Genomic DNA, 7,716 nt, shown 5'->3' with positions numbered 1-7,716 from the left:
TTTTTTTTCAAAAAAGTTTGTGTTCTCATTTTCCCCGTAGACTTTAATGCCTGCCGAATTTAGCGGTTAATAGCAAAGTCCACTTACATAGTAAAAACACCAAATTTGCAGGGTATGTAGAGGAGGGCAGTGACTACAAGAGGAAAAAAATTTTTTTTCAAAAAGACCTTACAGTTTTTGAGAAAATCGATTTAAAAATATATTATGTGCAGAGTGTGGGAAATAAAAAAAAAAAAAAAATTCCCACGCCATTATCCTCGGTAAATGATCCCACGAATACAGTATTCTCTGATCTTGCGATCTTCAAGTTGAAGATTTCCGCCGCTCCCCACATAGCAGAGAATGCGTCCTTTGGGAAGCATAGCTGCCGGCTCCTGTTGTCTCTTGCGACCTGCCTTCACCTGTCACCCTCACCTAGGCTGGCACCTGGTGCACCCAAGTGACCCGATTTTAGAAAGAAGACACCCCAAGGTATTCCATTAGGTGTATGACGAGTTCATAGATTATTTTATTTTTTTGTCAAAAGTTAGCGGAAATTGATTTTTATTGTTTTTTTCACAAAGTGTCATTTTCCACTAACTTGTGACAAAAAATAAAATCTTCTATGAACTCACCATGCAACTAACAGAATACCTTGGGGTGTCTTCTTTCTAAAATGGGGTCACTTGTGGGGTTCCTATACTGCCCTGGCATTTTAGGGGCCCTAAACCGTGAGGAGTAGTCTTGAAACCAAATGTCTCAAAATGACCTGTGAAATCCTAAAGGTACTCATTGGACTTTGGGCCCCTTAGCGCAGTTAGGGTGCAAAAAAGTGCCACATGTGGTATTGCCGTACTCAGGGGAAGTAGTATAATGTGTTTTGGGGTGTATTTTTACACATACCCATGCTGGGTGGGAGAAATATCTCTGTAAATGGACAATTGTGTGTAAATCAAAAAAATTGTCATTTACAGAGATATTTCTCCCACCCAGCATGGGTATGTGTAATAATACACCCAAAACACATTATACTACTTCTCCTGAGTACGACGATACCACATGTGTGGCACTTTTTTGCAGCCTAACTGCGCTAAGGGGCCCAAAGTCTAATGAGCACCTTTAGGCTTTACAGGGGTGCTTACAATTAGGCACCCCCTAAAATGCCAGGACAGTAAACACACCCCACAAATGACCAGATTTTGGAAAGTAGACACTTCAAGGTATTCAGAGAGGAGCATGGTGAGTCCGTGGCAGATTACATTTTTTTTTTCGCAAGTTAGCAGAAATGGAAACTTTTTTTTTTTTGTCATTTTCCACTAACTTGTGACAAAAAATTAAATCTATGAACTCACCATGCCTCTGAGTGAATACTTTGGGATGTCTTCTTTCCAAAATAGGGTCATTTGGGGGGGTATTTATACTATCCTGGAATTCTAGCACCTCATGAAACATGTCAGGAGCTCAGAAAAGTCAGAGATGCTTCCAAAAAAAAAAAAAAAAAAAAAAAAAAAAAAATATGAAAATTCACTTTTTGCACCTTAGTTTGTAAATGCTATAACTTTTACCCAAACCAATAAATATACACTGAATGTTCTTTATCAAAGACATGTAGCACAATACATTTGTACAAAAATATATACAGAAATTTTACTTTATTCGGCAAATTTTATCACAAAGTAAAAAAAAAAAATTAAAAAAAAAAAAAAAAAATATACAAAATTCATGTCTTTTTTGATGAATATAATAAAAACTAAAAATCGCAGCAGCAATCAAATAGAACCAAAAGAAAGCTGTATTAGTGACAAGAAAAGTAGGGAAAATCTATTTAGGTGGTAGGTTGTACGACCGAGCAATAAACCGTGGAAGCTGCAGTGGTCTGAATGGAAAGAAGGCTCTGGTCCTTAAGGGGCGAAAAGACTGTTGTCCTTTTGTGGTTAAATATCACACTGTGTGCGCTCACTTAGGTAGGTGGGTGTGCTGTGAACAACAGGTAGGTATGTGCAGTGATTGGGTATTATAATGTACACCTGTCTCACACAGACAGGTACCGGACAGGCACGGTGACACTGCGTGCGCTCACGTAGTTAGGTGGGTGCACTGAAGTGAACAACAGGTAGGTATATGCAGTGATGGGTATTATAATGTGCACCTGGCACAGTAGTAATTATACCACCAAGAGGCCAAAGGCTAGCTGCTACTGACTGACAGGGCTGTATATAATGCATGTGGGCCACAAAAAAAAAATAAAAAAAAAAATCACAAGAGCAAGATTAGCTCTCAAAAGAGCTGTTGAGTGGTGCTTTTTTTAGCAATAAGAATCAGCAAGGAGCAAGCTAACAAGCCTACAAGAGCCCAAGTAAGCTTTCCCTATAGGTCTCTGCACAGCAGCTCTCCCTTCTCTAATTACTGCAGGCACATGAGTGAGTGAAAATCCTGATGCTGCCTGCCTTTTATAAGGGGGGGTGGGGCTCCAGGAGGGAGGGATAGCCCGATTGGCCACAATGTGCCTGCTGACTGTGATGCAGAGGGTCAAAGTTGACCCTAATGATGCACTATGGGGCGAATCAAACTTCCGGAAAAGTTTGCAGTTCTCCGCAATCGCGAACCACGGAAGTTCGCCGTGAACCATTCGGGCCATCTCTATTTCTAAATGTTTTTAAGTTCCAGTGGCTACAATGCAAAGTATTATTAAAGAGATGTCCCGCACTGTAGAAGGAGGACACCACTTCTCCAGATAAGGCGCACAAATGCTCATCTGGACAAATAAGAAAACTTCTGGTCTTCTGTGTTATGGTCAGACGAAACAAAATTCAAATGTTTGGTCACAATGATGCCTCCTTCATTTGGTGTAACAGAAGATAATCCTTCAACCCTAAGAACACCATACCCACTGTCAAACATGGTGGTGGGAACCTAATGCTTTGGGGGTGTTTTTTCAGCCAATGGACCAGGGAACCTAATCATGTAAATGGCACAATGAAAAGAAAAAAAAAAAAAAAAACAACAACAAAAAAAAACACACCACAATACATGAGAATGCTCAACGACAACATCAGGAAGTCTGCATAGAAACTTGGCCTTGGGCACCAGTGGACATTTCAGCATGGCAATGACCCAAAACACACGGCAAAAGTGGTGAAGCGATGGTTAACGGACAACAACATTAACGTTTTGAAGTGGCCCAGCCAGTCTTGACTTGAATCTAATTGAGAATCTGTGGAGGGAGCGAAAGATCAGGGTGATGGCAAGAAGATCCTCCAACTTGAATGATTTGGAGCTTATTTCTAAAGATGAATGGGCAAAAATGCCTGTGGAGACATGCAAAAAGCTGGTCTGCAATTATAGGAAGTGTTCGATCGCTATAATAGCCAATGGAGGTTTTTCTATTGATTATTGAGAAGGGTATGAATAATTTTGGTCTGGACACATTTTGCTCAAATGAAAATAACAGCTGAGATTCCCCTCCCTTCCCCCCCGACACACACGCACACACACAATAATGACTCTTGTACATAGTGTTATCCTTTGGGAGACACATATTTCCCATCAAAAAAAATACTTGCTGGTTGAATAAAACTAATTACAACAGAGAGAAAATGTGTGCATCAACCTAGTGAACCTGACAAATCTGGCATTGCAAATTTGGCCTATTGGCTATTCACGAGACATTGCTCATGCAAATATGCATTTGCTTTCGCATGCCTAAATATGCAGGGTCAAAAACCAAAACCGCAAAGCAATCGCCCTGCGGGAATTAGTTCATGCTACATAGCACTATCCAGGGGCGCCACGAGGAGGCTTCCCATTGCCCCCATACAAACGGGGGGCCGCGGGGGTCCCAGGCAAAGCCAGATTTGTCAGGTTCACTTGGTTGATGCACACATTTTCTCTCTGGTGTAATTTGCATTGCATTTTCTTTCCTTTGGAGGCAGGTGGTGAATGGCTTGTTTTAGGAGGTGAGAGCCCTGGAGCGGGCTGTTTGCGCCTGTCCTCCCCTTATGTGTCGCACCCAGGTCATGCGCATGTAGCAGAACGCAATGGACGTTAAGGTAAGTGCCTGTTTTTAATTTTGGGAGGAGTGTGCGGGCGGCTCTTCCCGGCGCTGGCCACACTGGGGAGATCGCCTACACCCCCCAGCCTCCCCCTCCGGGGTGCCGCTGTGTAGGTTCCAGGCAGTGAGAGAGCCTGGGACCCCCGGGGCCCCCCGGTTGTATGGGGGCAATCGGAAGCCTCCTCGTGGCGCCCCTGGATAGTGCTAATGTAGCATCAACTAATTCCCGTAGGGCTTTGCAGTGTTGGTTTTTGACCCTGCATATTTAGGCATGCGAAAGCAAATGCATATTTGCATGAGCAATGTCTCGTGATTAGCCAATAGGCCAAATTTGCAAAGCCAGATTTGTCAGGTTCACTTGGTTGATGCACACATTTTCTCTCTGGTGTAATTTGCATTGATAAAAAAAACTAACTGTAAGTCAAAATTTGTCAGGGATATGAATAATTATGGGCAGCACTGTAAATAGCATCATCCTGATTCAAATCTTCTTGCTTTTACTGATGGCTGACATGGTACAATACTCTACAGTCTATATCAGTGTCACCGGCCTTCAGAGAGCTTTTCCAGGCCTGGATTTGTCTGACTTACCTTTGAAATGATAAAAAGGTATTTGCCAGGTGGAAGATCAGGCGAGGAGAACTTTTCCTGTGTAATTTCCAGCAGTAACTCCAACATCCACCCTGCAAGACAAAGCAGGACTACTATCACTGCACTGAGCCAGGAGAGAGATGAGAGCTCTGGAGACTCCTAGTGGTAAAACATGAGTAATGCACCTATCAGCACACTGCTATGCAAAACTCCCAACTCAGATTTCTTTATCCACAGCACTACCAACCTCCTCCAATTACACATGCATACAGGAAATAAATGGTAAATATACATTTCTTACCATACAAGGCGTGTCATCCCTGCCAGTGTGAATACTCCAGATAATATGAAACCCTCACAAATGAAAGGCTATAGATGTGTCAGTGGTTAATAAAATGGAAATAAAACTGAGATTATGCAGAATTATGCAAATATATGCAATTTGAATGAACTAACCAGAATGTTGCATAATTCTACATCTATGAATTATTTGCATCGTATTGGCTATTCAGTAACCTTATAACAAAGGACAGAGTTTGTATGTTCACCCGTGTCTATATGTGTTTCCTCCGGGCACTCCAGTTTCCTCCCACATCCCAAAAACATTCAGACTATGATACATACACTACACAATATAGACATGGGGCTATGGTAGGCATTCAATTGTGAGCCCCTCTGAGGGACAGTTAAATAGGAATTGTAGTGAAAATAATAAAATTGCTTATTGTGAGTTTCTCAAACCTGTCCTTGTGACTCCCCAAAGGTGCATAGTTTGCAGGCAACCTCACTTGTGCAAAGGTGGGGTAATTAGTGTCTCAGCTACATGGAATCCACCAAGCTGAGACAGATTATTTAGTCAGTGTTTGCCCATTGTAAAAATCTTTCCTCTCCCTGGTTAACATTCTGAAATGCATCACTGGTGTTGCCGTGTTTAGTTCTGCCAGGTGATCTATGTGGAATGTTCATTACTGAGAGTTCTATGCACAGAGTGAAATATTGCTTGCTTGACAGTTGGAAAAAGCCATTATTTCCCACAATGCAATGAGGTTCTCAGAGAGCAAACGGTCAAGACCATGGTCATGACATTACACTGTGTGAGGGGTTTCACCACAATATCAGCCATACAGACTCCCCTGATCTATTAGAGAAAAGGTAAAGATTTTTCATGGGAAAGGGGGCATCAGCTACTGACTGGAATGGAGTTTATTCCTTGGTTAACATTTCTCTAAGTGACAAGACAATGTACTGTGTACAGCTCTGTGTAAGGTGTCGGAGTTATATAAATACTAAATAATAATAAAAACGTTATAACTGAAAGGGTTCACTTTTGATTACATACAAATTATAATAGGCATCAGAGTCAGAATTTGGTTCGAAATGTAAACTCCATTATCCTGATCTGAACCCATGACTAACGCCATGACCCTGTTCTGAACCCACGACTCGACGCCATGACCCTGTTCTGAACCCACGACTCGATGCCATGACTTATCTGAGCCACTGACTGGAGTCCTGACCCTGATCTGACACCATGAACCTGATCTGAAGCAATGACTCTGTAGCCATGACCCTGATCTGAACCTATCACTTTGAAGCCATGATCCTGATATAGCGGACCTGATCACAAAGTGATCTGTTTACAAAGTGAAGTGTCAACTGGCTCCACACTGTTATTAACATTTGCAACATTTCTCTGCGGCCTGGAGGCGCCTTGCTGGCCCTGACTCTATTGTCTATGGTTATGAAAATAACTTACCTAGATGTGGATCCAGAAGGTGAAGCTGCTCCTGATAATTGTCCATAACTACAATGAAAGAAGAGAGGATGGTGAGACTCAGACAAGGAACATACAGGCTTCTCGTCTCCTACCCCTGCCTATTCCCCAAGCGCAGAGTTCAATCTATTACCCCAGCAATCCCCCCTCCACCTATACCCCAAACAGATTCTGAATCAGTAGGACTCACTATGTCCCGCAGTCACACACATATGGATCTAGTGATTCGCAGTCTGGTTCGCTCACCTTTAAACCTCTGTGCACACACCTCTCTGCTCACCAGCTCCATACAGGACATCTGCAGGTTGACAATCAGGTCTCGTGTCTGTAAACAAATAGATAAGCGCTCAACCAGTTAATTCTGTGATTCCAACAATTATTATCAGTAGTTTCTTAAGTAATTAATTCACAAGTAGAGCGCTACCTGGCTGTGTGCAAGCTAATCTAACATTAAAAATATAGGTTACAAGCGCTACATACAAAAGTCCACTGATCAGTGCATAAGCCCAACAGATCGAATGGCCACACATATAGTCCATTAGGAGCTACAATTGCTAGCGAATTGAAATGGCCACACACAAAGTTCATCTAATGCTGAAAGTTTCCAGAGTTCACTCCCCCCTTCAGGTCCCCACTCACCAGATATGGCGGCCTATTTTGGGCCCGTCACAGCATCTGAGGTATTGGCCACCTCACAGCCTCTCGATCCAATCTCGGTCTGTCGTGTATGGGCTAGATGTCCTCAGCTCCAGGGCGTCCCGGTATCAATATTTAACGCCAAAAAGAAAAGCAGAACGCTCACATAGCGTAAAAATATCCTCTGTTTATTTGTAAAAATGTCATATGACAATAAAATATGTGCATCTAGCACTAGTTTACAGTTTAAAAAAACGGGAAGCTTGACAGGCCTTTGGCTGGGTCTACCACAGTCCTGCATGGATGGACCTATACAAAAATGTTAACTAGACCCCAGCTATGAGCCGTAATAAGCCTTGGCTGAGTATAGCAGGGTGTTGCGCAGTATTCACTGCGTCAAAACAAAATCTGTGTCCCCGCAAAGTTAAAATTCTCACTGCTAGCAAGCCGCCCCGCCGAGATAGCTCAAAAGATCAGCGTGTTCCAACGTTCCGCGTCCGGTGACGTCACACGCTTAGCACGTCACTCTGTAGCTCCGCCCAATGCGTTTCGTTGCTAAGCAACTCATCAGGGGCTACGGAGCTGACGGCGCGACGTTACTTATAGCCGCCAGTCAGTCCCAGCTGCCAGCCAGTCATGCTTATACATACTCATATTACATCATGATTGCCTACTATACATGGTA

General features: G+C 42.8%; 1 long non-coding RNA gene across 1 annotated transcript; it reads right to left on the bottom strand.

Moving 5' to 3' along the window:
- Positions 1-6,393: 6,393 nt before the first annotated feature.
- On the bottom strand, positions 6,394-7,308 carry LOC137538119 (uncharacterized). The gene is made up of 3 exons (XR_011024689.1): positions 7,035-7,308; positions 6,642-6,720; positions 6,394-6,425 (listed from the first exon to the last, which is right to left on the bottom strand). It is a non-coding gene; the product is annotated as an uncharacterized lncRNA (long non-coding RNA).
- Between the last annotated feature and the right edge of the window lie 408 nt (positions 7,309-7,716).

Source organism: Hyperolius riggenbachi, chromosome 11 (assembly GCF_040937935.1).
Source record: "Hyperolius riggenbachi isolate aHypRig1 chromosome 11, aHypRig1.pri, whole genome shotgun sequence".
In the NCBI taxonomy this organism is placed as follows: domain Eukaryota; kingdom Metazoa; phylum Chordata; class Amphibia; order Anura; family Hyperoliidae; genus Hyperolius; species Hyperolius riggenbachi.
Note: the sequence above shows the minus strand (reverse complement) of the source record. Positions and strands in the feature narration are given on the sequence as shown.